A 14,249-nucleotide genomic window follows, 5' to 3' on the forward strand; every position below is an offset into this window, starting at 1 on the left:
ATTTTTCCAATCAATTCTGTGGTATGTTTGGAGTGCGTGGTCAGAAAGGTCGGTTTACCAAAATGGAGGTATTTAATGTGTCGTTTGTGTTCGTCTTGTCTGATTGGGATAGTTCGCCCTGTTTCCCCTATGTATGGTATGTTACATGTGCATTGTATTTTGTATTTTTTATCACTAGAGGTCAGGCTAGGGAAAAGGATTAACTAACTACATAGATTTAGTTTACCGGTATACAGGGCATGAGCATGTAGCTTGGTTCCTTATACACTTGTATTCTTCCGATGATGATCTCGATACAGGGGTCTAAACGTCAAGTTTTATTTTGTTAGCAATTAATAAAATAATCTGTTCAACACGTGTGTTTTTGTGTCCCTAAATTTACAAATATGAGTGCTGATCACCATGTAACCTTAAAAGAAAGAATCATCATAATCCATGTGACCCACAAGCAGTGCAGCTTCTACAGTAAGCTAAAGATACGTGTTTCCTTGTTAACGAATCAACTAGCCTTTTTGAAACGATGTAGAGACAGCAACATAATACCCAACTGCATTAAACTAAAGAAGAAGTTTAAATCAGCCAAAGCACTTCGTATTTATGCCCGGTTGGAAAAAGCCTTGTTATGTGAACAAATCCATGAGGCACGTAAAAATCTAGCATCCACCCAAGCCAAAGTTCTACAACTTAAATTTGAGCTATCCGACTACGTTATTCCAGAAATTTGGGAGATTTTAGACAGGATCACTGAACTCGGCCATGCACTCATTACCGAAAAACAAAGAAAAATTAGTAATAAAATTTCAAGCCCTACAACAACAGAAATGCACAAGACCATCAAGACGCCATTACAAAAGGAACAGCCAATCACAAACCGACATAAGGAGCAGCCAATCGCCCACAAATAATGTTAGGAGCAACCAACCACCATCAGACCACTGCTTGGTTATCAACCAATCAAACCACAATCTCACCCAAGGTGAACTCTCACTGCTAAAGAAAGGTTTGAACTACGGCATTGCTCCGAGGTCAGTAAACAAACTTGATATCGTGTATCATATCGAGAGAGGTTTAAGATCCCTCGCCACCATTTTGGCTGATAAAATACAAATGGAAACATCATGCATACTAAATTCAAACAAAAAACTAAAAACCAACTTAAACAAAACCAAAAATCTAGCCCTTAAATCCTTAAAAAATAACCAAGACATTATAATCACGAAAGCAGATAAAGGCAATGCCACTATCCTTTTAGACTGTACAACATACATTGAAAAAATTAACCATTTAATATCAGACCACAACACCTACCAAATGGTTAACTACAACCCCACAAAACGTAACAAAAAGAAAACAACTGAATTAATCAAATCCGTCCACACATGGCCCGAAGAAACAACAAAAAAATTAATACCTCAGTATGCAGGTGCGCCCAGAATTTATGGCCTGCCAAAAATACACAAACCAGGCACACCACTTCGTCTGATTGTTGAAGGAATTGACAGCCCAAATTATCACTTAGCCAAAAAATTAGCTGCCACACTCAAGGAATTGGTAGGTGAGTCCCCTTCCTACATAAAAAAATACACAACATTTCATTAATAAAATTAAAAACATTACACTCAACGACCAAGATTTATTAGTCAGCTTTGACATAACTTCCCTTTTCACCAATGTCGCAATCAATGACACGATCTTGCCCCTACAGAACATATTTCCACATGACATCATGGCCCTCTTTGTCCACGTACTCCGCTCCGGATATTTTGTGTGGCAAAACAATTTTTACCTTTAAAAAGAAGGTACAGCCATGGGCTCACCACTTCTTTCTCCCCCAATAGCTAACTTTTATATGGAAGACTTTGAGCAACGTGCTCTAGAGACAGCATGTCTAAAGCCCAAAATTTGGCTCAGATACGTTGACGATATTTTTGCCATTTGGCCCTACGGCTGCGAAGCTCTAAATATATTCCTTAGCTACCTAAACAAACAACACAAACATATCCAATTCACCATTGAAATGGAAAAAAACAACTCTCTTCCTTTCCTAGACACACTTGTCACACGTCTTCCCTCTGGTTGTCTCTCCTTCTCAGTTTACCGCAAACCTACACACACATGCCAATACACACACAAAAATTCTTACCACTATCCAACACAAAAACTAGGTGTCATAAGCACCCTTAAACACAGAGCCCTAACTATTTGTTCTAATGAACAGGCTCTAAACCAGGAATACAAGATCATCAACTAAACATTTATCTACTCCTGAATAAACCACTCTGAGATATCTCATGTCAACCACCCTCCTGTCCATCTCACCAACCCTATATCCATCCCCATATAAATAATATTCAGAAATAAAAAAGTTTGCAGCAAATATTCTGTGTTATTTTGGAAGCATCTATTTATGTGAACAATTATTCTTTGAAGCAGGCTGGTTAATAATAAATGTCGTGTCGAGAAAAAAATAAAATGCTGAAATTAAATTACTATAATTATATTATGCAAGTGTATATATACACACACACAAGTATACATGCACAAGTGTGTATATATATGTATACATATACACTTGTGTGTGTATATGTATTAACCTGAAAATATTATTTTTCCCCAAAATATTTTCAGTAACATTTAAAAAATTCCCCCCCAAAAAATATATAGAAGTATTTTATTTCAACACAAACACAAAAAATTTCAAACTGACAGGAGACACTGTAAATTTTTGTGATGGTTATTAATGAGAGTTTATACTTTTTTAGAATGTATAAATACTTGATTTATTCAAATAAAATTTAATTTCAGTTTAATTTGGATTAAATGCTATCTATTGTAAATATTAATATAATAAAAATATTATATTATTTTTGTTATTAATTTTCCAATTTATTTATACTCATTTTTTCACTTCCCTTCGATTCTAATTAGTGCAGGTTTTTTTAGTTGAAAATTTTTTGCGCCCCACTTGAGATACACTTTTATAGCAAATGGCTCGTGGTCCAATTGAGTTTGAGACGCCTGTTTTAAAGCAAAGGATTCCATATTATCTTAACCATTATCCCATTCACGTTAGTAATGTATAATAGGTTTACAAACTTGTGCTCATGCATGATATTTATACTTTTGATTACAATATTTGTTTAAAATTTTGACAGGGCTGTACTTATGCATAGGTGCATGAGGCTCTAGCTGGGGCCCTTGAACATTTAGTGCCCCACCAGACTTGAGAAAAGTGTATAAGTACGGCCATGAAATTTGATATTAATCGAAATGTAAATTTGTCAATTAGGGAAAAATTCATTACTGAAATGCTGTTTTCAGTAGTGATGCCACATGCAATGAATTAATTCATTACATGTGGCATCAGATCTAGAAATTCCAGGAATCCCTGAAAGATGCTGTGCAGTCATTAAAAAAATACATTGAAGAGGTCTGCAGGATACAGTGCATTATCCTCAGAGGTTTGGGCTGTACAGCATGTTTCCTAGCTACTCAGGATGTCATCCTTGATGTTCTGTGGGAATTTTGGGTTTAGCTCTGTGCTAAGATTTTTGCAATATTGTTAGGGTCTGCAGAGAAATTGAATGTATTTAAGACATGTTATGAGTTGTGCATGACAGAAGGACCTTCAGCAATAAGTCTGACTCCATGGTGATCCTGTGATAAGAATTAGTATTCTGAAGGGTATATTGCATTGTCAAGGTCAGGTTTTACTTGCATTGAAAAATTTCAATTTGTGATATATGAAATTGTTATCCCCCCCCCTTCATTCAGAGTAACATGTTGAGAGTATTTTTCACTTGGTTAGACTATAATAAGTTTAGTTTAATCATTTATCCGAGTGTGAGCAAACAAAGTTTGTGCCTGAAAGTATTTTCAGGACTGGGGTAAGATAGTGCAACACCAGGCAACGAGTTGCCTGGTGTTGCACTACCCTAACTAAACTTATTATAGTCTAACCAAGTGAAAAATAAACTCTCAACATCTTTCACTGAATCCGGAGTAATTTAATAATAAGGTTGCACACCCTTTGGCAACTCCTATAGGTTAGGATGACCTCTCATTGCTTCTGCCTTTGTATCTCTGTACCTCCACTACTGGGCCTAGCTCCCACTGACGAGACCTCAATAAAGGTCAAAACCGGTATGAGTAGTGGCCCTTGCCTTAATGCATAGCATTAAGGCAAGGAGCACATATCCGCAAAGAGATGTGCTTTGCATTATGGGAGATACTGAGATAGGAGTGATGAGAGCTTTCTCCACCTTTGCAACGAGTTTCCTGGTGTTGCACTACCTTACCCCATTCCTGAAAATACTTTCAGGCGTAAACTTTATTTGCTCACACTTGGATAAAGGATTAAACTAAACTTATTATATTCAGAGCAACAGCAACTATGCATTGCTTTATTCATTTGAAATCTTAAAGCATCAGGAGTTTTTAGAATAAATGTATACAGTTTGCATTCCTTAGCATACAATTTTACTTTAATCAATAGGAATAAAAATAAAATTAGCCATTAAAGTATTAAAAAAAAACACTTTACGGAAGCTCATAGTTGCAGGAAAGGCTGCTTTTTTCAGTCTCTTCTAATTTAGCTTTCAGTTTTCGTTTTTTGATAATTATTCTGAACTGAGAATGTATGATTCAAATTCAGCATCCATTATAATTTAGCATTTAATTTTCTTCCTTCCTCTAAGAGAATTGTGCTAGTGTGATATGCTCTCAAATTCTGTGTTTCATTTTAATAATGAATTCATTTTCTTCTCTTCATCCAATAGGACTGTGCTTGAACTGGACTGAGACAAATTAGTTTTGACTACTGGATTTCTTAGAGATTCAGCAACTTTATCTTCCTGGGATAAAGCTCTACTTACATCCGAGACTGTCTAGCCTTTCAACTGCATTAATACTGTCTGTACAAGAAATAATGAAATCTTTATGAATAGTAATGTCATGTGAATTTTCTAAGGGCTTAGTATTTTGCAACTCATTATCAACAGTAGAATAGTCAGTATCTTGATTACATTTAACAGTTTGGATTGTATCATGCATCATATCTTTGATTTTACAGCAGTTTAGTTCTTGAAAGTATAATTTTGAAAAGGACACTGTTTATTACTTTCTGATATAGAAGTAGGAGTTGAGCTAGTCCTTTGCTGGTTTGCGATTATATACTTAGATTCTTTATAGGGTAATAAAGACATCTGGCTGCAATTCATTATTGAATTAGGTACAAGATTATCTATTCTATATTCAGTTTCAGTAATATGTTCTTCAGTGTAGGAAGATGAAACTACAGCATCTGAAATGAATGACAGATTGCTATTGCTATTCACATTATCATTTGATTCATTTTCTTTTCTATTAAAAGTGCTTTCTTCAGTTACATTTGGAGAGGAATTAACTGTTGATGGCAAACTGCAATAACTTAACATAAGTTGATGTAGAAATCTATAGGAAGAAAAAGTCGAAAAAAAATCAGTTTTGCAATACACTAACATTAACAATTCTAACACCACAAGTGAAATTAAAAGCTACATTTTTAATAAATTTTACTGTTATAATTAAAATACTGAACTATAATGGAAAGAAGACATTGCTTATGGAAGATGAGAGATGTAGTGTAAAAGGAATGAATGATGCTAGGAGGAGGGATAAATGTATAGAATTTGATTTGGGATATAAAAAATAGTGTTACGAATGATTTCCTGGGGAACAGTGAATACAGCAACAATGGAGGAGTCAAAATGTGGATGAGATCGTGTTGATGGCTAATAGGGATGATATGAAAAGCAATTTGAATTGTGCAGCAGACAAGCAAGGGAGTAAGCTGGGTGTGATACTGTAGAAATGAGTGGTGATAATGAATAACGAGAATGTGTAGGACGGAAGTTTTGGAGTAGGCTGATGTTCAAAGTACATTTAATAATAGAAGTGAGAGATCGAACCCATTTCTTGCATGCAAAGAAGAAATAATTGTGTGGATGTTTAGAGATTTTTTGAGCAAGTGAGTAGTGGGACAGGAAAACTTGAGGAAAAGGTAGTAGAGATGCATTTGTGCAGAAATGATGGCTTAGATGATTGGTGTTCTTATTTTTTTTTGTATTAACCTCACACATAAGAGGTCACAAAACCTGTAACACAATACTTGTGTATATTTATGCATTTTATATATGTATATTTTCTGATTTTTTAAAGCCTAGTAATGCAAAAAAATTTTAAAAGGACAACTCAAGATAGTGAGATAAAAATTAGTTTGAATTTATATTACTTAAAGAACAATCATTAGTGTAATTGTTATATATGAATAAAGCAGTGTGTGTAAAATAATTATGCTTGTGCTATATACCCAGTCTTTATAAATCACACTTTTTTATCTAAAGGGTCCACAATTATCCCTTATGAAAGCGTTACATTAAATCTTTTCCCAACTTAGCAACAAGCTTCACAGCAAAAAATACTAATGCCTCACAAAATTTTAACTTCCTATCTTTATATACACAGAATCTGATAGAGGGGAAAAAAAACTTCTTTCATATTAGGATGCACTTGTCTTCTTTTTGCAATGGTGAATGGCAGGCCATTGAAATATAAATAGATAATTCATATCCCCCTCTTTTTGCAAAGAGTCATACATATTACTGGTTTTTGAAGTTATTCACATACCTATCTACCAGCTTACCATGCAACATACATTCAACTCCATTAGTGCAATTTCTTTCCTCAATCTCCACATAGGCAATTGCAATATAGAAAATAGCAAACTGCTGTCAACACATTTCAACAGATCTATCTGTTAAGACCATGATAATATTGGTATTTCTATATAGAAAAACCAGTACATTGTCAGTATTCCATTAGTCACATCTTATTGTTTTCCTCAGATTCAAATCTATGTGATATACATTGCCGGCTTGGTTGGCCAAGTGATTAGCATATCCACTTTCCAGCCAAAAGGCTGTGGGTTCGAATCCCATCCTGGGCATGGATATTTTGTGAGTGTCCATGAAAATACTAGTGGTGGTAGGCAGTAAATGGCGCTGGTGTAGATGATAATGGAGACAGAGAGATGTAGAGTAGGTTGCCTCCCTCGATGAGTCTTAGGACTCCCTGGAGGTATTGTGTAGTAATAATAATAAATACAATTTCTAATCACCTAAGCTACCATTCCCACAGGAGGCCATTCTGCTATCCTTCACTTTAGTACACAATAACTATTAGACTTTACTTTTTTCTAAAATTTAATAATGTCTAATTTTGTTTACAACAAAAAAGTGTTAGTCCTGTTTCATAATTAAATATTTAAGTGCATTTCTTTAGTAGAGTTTGTATACTAAAATACATAGATATAACATAGATCTGTCACAAATATTGTATATGATTGATTTATTCATATCAAGAAAAAAATATTTCTGGAACTTAAACTTAACAGAAAAATAATACCATAGCAAAATTTCCAATTAAATTTTGCTACTGAAATATTTTCATGTTTACAACAAAGTGATGCTGTTCCATTTCTGCTGCCAAATTGCTTTGCATTGTCAGGCAGAGTGCACTTAGTGCAATTTGGAAATTTATCATTCAGAACCTCCATGGAGTCACAAGACTCATCATAAAAAGCCCAATCTAAACACAAAGTATCATACCACCCCTTGAACTCATTCAATGTTGGTGTTTTTACAACCCTATCAGGCAAAATATTCCACGAGTCAATAATCCTCCATGCAAACTGCTCCTCATCCTTTAGCTCATGACTTGTCACAAATTCCAGTATTGGACCCCCTTGTCCTCACTACTTGTTCTACTATCTGAAAGAATTCCCTAGATGGTTACAACCCTGTAACCATCTCTCAACAGTTTAAATGTTTCAATCATTTTGCCTCTTATCTACCAAACATGGGAACAAAGATTATAGTTCTCAAAGAAAATACAAACAGAAGCTCTTGAGAAATAAGTGTACCTTAATGAAGAAAGAATTGAGGAAGTCAGCAAGTTTGAGTACCTGGGATCCATTATTAATGTGAAGAATTGCTGTTCAGAAGATGTCAGAAAAAAGGTTAGGAATGGCTAAAACAACAGTCAGAGACTTGTCTAAAATCTAGAAGGATGGATCTATTTCCATGGGAACAAAGTTGAGGATTTTGGATGCAGTTGTTTTACCAACAGCAACTTATGGATGTGAGACTTGGAACCTAAAGAAGTCGGATAAGAAATGGATATCTGCTTTTGAGATGTGGTGTTACAGAAGGCAGTTGAGGATATCATATACTGAAAGGCATACAAATGAATGGGTGTTAGAAAAGGTCAGAATTTTAAGGCTCCTTAAGGATATTGACAGAAAAAATCAGCTAACACCTTTTTATTCCCGTATATAGGGAGTGGGAGAGGCCGTTTAGCCCAATCTAACTTTTGGAGACTGAGTGGACAGTTCAATCTCCACTGGTGCCCTATCAGAGATAGCTGGCCCAAGGCTATTACTAATTAAGCGGCACGTAGTGAAGAGAGAAGGCTCAACAAGTGGTGTCCCTAACACTCATATTTAATGTCTGAAATAATGTGAGTTCTACGGTCAATTTTCTTGAGTTTACAGGACGAAAAACCCAAGTTTCCAGGAGAAAAAACCACTTCTCTGTGCCAGAGATCGACTAACTCAAGAACCAGTCGAAAAAAGGCTTAGAAAAATTTCTTCTAGTCGCTGACCAGATTCGAAACCAAGAAGTCTTCCTTCGTGCTGTCAAGCACCGTAGTGTGCAAATGCCACATCCACTGAGCTACACAGGCTCCTTAACTGACAGAAGAAAGTTAAAATATTTTGGACACACAGAAAGGATGGAAGGGGGGGCTTCTCAGAACAGTAATAGAAGGTAAAGTTCCTGGAAGAAGAGGAAGGGGTAGACCATCAACGAGATGGATGGTGTACGGAGTGACTGATCTTCAGAGAGTTGAGGCCACCAGAAAAGCGAACGACAGGACTACACGGCTAGGCCAGGTGTGGCACATCACCAAGCATCAGAGTGACTATACGGCATCTGCAGATGCCCAGTGAACATAGAGATAGATCTACCAAACTTTGCAGTTCACATTCACTCGGTCTATCATAACATTGTATAGTTGTGATATTTTTTTATCTACCTCTACTCTTTCCAAGGTTAATTTATTCTTTCAAATGCTAGGGATAAAATCTAAGTACAATAGTCCAGGAGTGGTCTGATCAGATACAATGGAATCGCAACTCTTCTCTCTCTGCTGGTCAGCATCTCTCAGTATTGCAGCAGTCCTTGGCCACATTTTACATATTGAAACTTCCACATATTGAAATTCTCCTGAATGGCTACCATAGCTGTACTATTCTTAATAACCTTTCAACTTCATATCATCTGCAAACAAATGAATATTCCCTTGCACATTAATCCATGGACAATGTTGTTGATATAAAGATTAAATAATACAGGTTCCAGTACTAAGCCCTGGGGAACCCCACATGTAACCTTTTGTTTCCTTGACACTGCTCCCTCATACACACTGACAGCCAATCTCTAATCTAATATCTAAACCCATGTTCTGTAACTTAGATATCAGCTGATGTGGCACCTTGTCAAATTCCTGTGTAAAATCAAGTATGGACACTGGAGAATCTGCATTTTTAATATTTTTAATAATAAATATCAGAATTCTTTTTTTCCTCATTAACTAGTGGAGGGAACTGCAAAACAAGACTTGATGTAAGTAATGGAATGCCCAACATGTTAGTCCATTCTAAACTTGTAGGGCAAGAGAGCATCTGTAAAATGTGATTTATGGTTTCTGATCTGGCAGACTGGAAACAAATTGTATCCCCAATATTTATGTACCTCCATTTGACATTTACTGGAAGGCAACCTTCCAAGCAAGATTCCTCTTACTAGATACTAGAGTATCTTTCAAACATTTTTAAGTTATTAGTTCCCAAATGCAGACATTTATGGTGGAAAAGGTTGAATATTTTCATTTATGAGGTTCTGCTAGTTATTGATGGACAAAATGTTGGTATCAGAATGATGGAGCAGTCTCAGAGTAACAGAGAATATTGCAGCATTCAGGAACACTTGGCCCTTGAAATGTTAGTCATCTATTCCAAATAGTTAGTGAAATCTAGGTGGTACTAGAGTCTACATGTGGGTGATTGGTTTGTAATATTTTACGTTTTTAGGCTTGTTTAAATAGCAACTTCTAATTAATATTAGAAGTCCAAAGCCTCCACATTATTTTTAATAGTCGAAGAAATTCATTCTAACTTCTTTATTGGCTGGAACAACAAAAAAAAAAAAGCTGCAGGAATTGACTGTATATATTTGTTTTTAGTTAGCTTCAGTGATATCTGTAATGTTAATTGTACTGCTTGGAAAGAAGTCAATGAGCACTCCCACGGGCAAGGCATTGTAAAATATGCCGTTTCTTTACTTTTCGTTTATCTGTTTATTTATCTATGTTCTTACTTATACTTATTCCCCCCCCCCCCCTTTTCTGTGGTTAGTTAGACCTCGTGTTGTAAGTATCTAATGTAACAGTCCCTGAGCAATCGCACAATATCAATTAATAAATTTATTTCTTCTTAACGACTGCACCACTTAATTGACCTTTTTATGTTTGAAAATCAGGGTGAGAAGGTAGCAAAAAAATAAGTTATTACTTCTATACAATTTCTTTACATGCAAGTCGTGGCTCATTACTATATTCTATTCCCGCAGGCTCGTTATTTTCGGGATAGTGCATTGGCTAAGGAATTAGAACCAGGTAATTACAAAACAAAAAAATATTTATTATCAAACTAAAGGATATGATACAAAGCACATAAATGTTAAGAAAAGATTAACTTAATCAAAGGCACTTTAACACACAAAACAACTTGCTATCTAAGCAACAGACTATAGTGCGTTCACTAACAGAAAACCTATTGTGCCTTGAAATAAAAGTGTATTCTATGACAACTTGGCTTACAAGCATGCATAAATATTCCAGGAGGGATTACATTAACTTTCTTCAAACACATTCAATACTCAAATGATACTAATTCAGACATAAGCAACCTGTGAATTAGGCATACTTAACAATACATATTCTTCCGTTATTTCACATTCAATCTTACCCGCCAGTTAACAAGTAACCTCTTCAATCCTTTATGATTTCGAGATACATTCACACAACATACTACAACAAAATAATGGCTTACTTGCTAACAATCTCAAGAGGAAAGTCCGACTTACATTCCGTAACACACATTGAAGCTAGAACGTCTTCTGTCCGGTTAATCAAAAGTTTTTCGTCGTCAGAAGTATATGATATCCTCAACAGCCTTCTGTAACACCACATCTCAAAAGCAGATATCTGTTTCTTATCTGACTTCTTTAGGGTCCAAGTCTCGCATCGCATTAGATGCAGTTGGAAAAACAACTGCATCTAAAATCCTCAACTTTGTTCCCATGGAGAAGGGTCCATCCATCCATCCTTCCAGATTTTAGACAGGTCTCTGACTGTTGTTTTAGCCATTCTTAACATTTTTCTGACCTCTTCTGAACAGCAATTCTTCACATTAATAATGGATCCCAGGTACTCAAACTTGCTGACTTCCTCAATTCTTTCTCCATTAAGATACACTTGTTTCTCAAGAGCTTCTCTGTTTGTTTTTCTTTAGAACCATGATCTTTGTCTTGCTAGAATTGAGTTGAAGTCCTCTGTTATTACTGATCTTGTTAACTTTGTCAAGAATTAGTCCTAGTTCTTCCATGTCATTACAAAGGAGTACTGTATCATCAGCGTATCTCAGATTACTGATCAATCTACCTCCTATCCTAATTCCTGTCCTGAGCTCATCCATGCTTCACGCATGATGTCCTCTGCATATATACTAAACAAGTGAGGAGAAAGTAAACATCCTTGTCTAACTCCTTTTCCAACTTGAAGCCAGTCAGTCAATCCAACACCTGTTCTTACTGTGGCTTCTTGCTCCTTATACAAGTTGGCTATCAACCTGATAGTGTGTTGAGGAAAACCCATTCTTTTCATTACTTCCCACAGTTTCACATGCTCAACACAGTCAAAAGCTTTAGAGTAGTCTAAGAAACACATTACCAGAGGGAGTCTGAATTCTTTATATTTTTCTATGATCTGTCTAAGGCAAAGGATCTGATCTCTGGTGCCCCTACCTTTCCTAAAACCTGCTTGTTCCTCGGGCATCTCTGCCTCAACTTTGGCCTCAATCCTATTTAGCATAATCTTTAATAAAATTTTGCTTGCATGAGATATCAAACTAATAATTCTATAATTCTTGCATTCCTTCATATCGCCTTTCTTGTGTAGTGGTACGAAAACTGACTTCTTCCAGTCTCCCATATCCTTGTAATCAATCTATGAAACACTCTTATCCCTCCATCCCCTGTGGACTTAACTCTGCTGGGATTTCATCTGCATCTGGGACCTTATTGCTGTTGAGCTGTTTAACTGCTCTTTCAACTTCATGCCTAAGTGGAGGAGGTTCCAAATCAAAATGTTCTTGGTGGGAGGACTCCACATTTTCTTTATCTGCTCTGCTGTACAGTTCTTCACAGTATTCTTTCCATCTGTTTTTGATTTCCAACTCTTCTGTTAGTAATGATCGATCCATTCCTGTCTTTGATGACATTCAATTTAGGCTTACACTTCGATCAATAATTTGTGCTTTAACTCACGAACTAAATAAAACATCCTTTTATAATTAAGCCTTCTCATCTGGAACTCTATTTCTTCACATTTATTAGTATAGAACTTTTCCTTGTCCTGCTTGATGGCTCTTTTGATTTCTCTATGTAATCTCTTGTATTCTTCAGTCCCTGTGTCTCTTTGTTTTTCCACCCGCCTTCTTTTGATTAGTTCCTATGTTGAATCTGATATCCATGGGTCTCTTGGTTTTCTTATTGGGCCAAGATACGTCTTCGCTGTATCCTGTATTATCATCTTGACTCCTTCCCAAAGCATTTTTGGTGAGATTTCCTCATTAGTCTCCAAAAAATCACCCAGCTGAGTTGATGTTTCTTCTGTGAATCCACTAGGAATTACTCTAACATCCAATCTAGTGGAATGTGCCTGACCTGGAAGTTTTCGAAGTCTTAGTCTTACTTTGGCTCTTACCAGCTGATGATCTGTACCACAATCTGCTCCAGGACAAGTATGCACATCAGAGATGGTTGTCTTCCACCGCTGGAGAGCCAGGATGTAATCAATCTGGTGCCTTGACCTATTAATGTTAGATGTCCAAGTATAGGTCCATCGTGGATGTTTCTGGAAGCAGGTATTGGTAATAACTAATCTGTTAGCACGGGCAAATTCCAACAGTCTTTCACCATGGGTGTTATATTCACCCAGACCAAACATGCCACACTCCGGCCTGACTCTCATACTCTTTCCCACTTTTGTATTTAAGTCTCCTAAGATGTACAGTATGTCTCTCCTTGGTATGCAGTCCAAAACAGTTTGTAAGTTTTCATAGAATTCTTCACTCTCTTCTTCAGGCCTATCCGTGTGGGGTGCATAAATTACCACAATTAATACATTGGTAGGCTGAGCCTTAAGTTGGAGAGTATCCTATCATTAATGGGGTTATAACCAAGAAGGCTTCTTGCCTGAGATGTGTTCAGTATCACAGCTACCCCATGATGTTTTGAGTCACCACCTGAGTAAATAACTAGCTTACCATCCTGTCTTTTGAAGTGACCTTCCCCATTCCATCTGGTCTCTGTAATTCCTAAGATGTCAATTTTATACCTGTCCATCTCTTTACAGACAATCTCAAGAGTACCTATCTGTAAACCCCGGACATTCCAAGTGCCTATGTAAAAATCCTTTCTAAGATTAATCTTATACATTCTGTGTTGCTCATTCACAGTATCACTGACTTTTGATGGAGACTGTAATATACTTCTCGAACAGGACCCTCTGCCTAAGCCCTGAACGCGGCTGTGATTATTTTGCGCGACAGCTGATGCAGCATGAGATGCGTTATTATGCACAATCATAGTAGCATTTTGGAGTGAAGTCACTGCAAGAAGAAAGAGCCTCTGCAGAGGCCCTTTCCACATAAGATGAAATAGCAAAATAGGAAAGAATCACCCCTAGCCCTCGAATACTCTAATAGCATTGGGGGGAAGGTAACAAGAAGAAAAGAAAGAAGGAAAGAAAAAAAGGGGAGGGACCAGTCTACAGATAATATAACAGATGTATATTACATGAAGTAAGGC

The 14,249-nt window shown here is 36.4% G+C and overlaps 1 protein-coding gene across 1 annotated transcript in view; it reads right to left on the reverse strand.

The window, feature by feature from the left end:
• Window positions 1-4,480: 4,480 nt before the first annotated feature.
• LOC150092665 (patatin-like phospholipase domain-containing protein 4) overlaps window positions 4,481-14,249 on the reverse strand; it is a 241,276-nt gene continuing 231,507 nt past the window's right edge. The window contains exon 8 of the mRNA XM_090414254.1: window positions 4,481-5,451. The gene's annotated coding sequence lies outside the window, so the exon portion shown is untranslated. The remainder of the gene's footprint in view (window positions 5,452-14,249) is intronic.

Source organism: Typopeltis vanoorti, chromosome 25 (assembly GCF_054136105.1).
Source record: "Typopeltis vanoorti isolate ZY-2024b chromosome 25, IOZ_Tvanoo_1.0, whole genome shotgun sequence".
Lineage (NCBI taxonomy): Eukaryota > Metazoa > Arthropoda > Arachnida > Uropygi > Thelyphonidae > Typopeltis > Typopeltis vanoorti.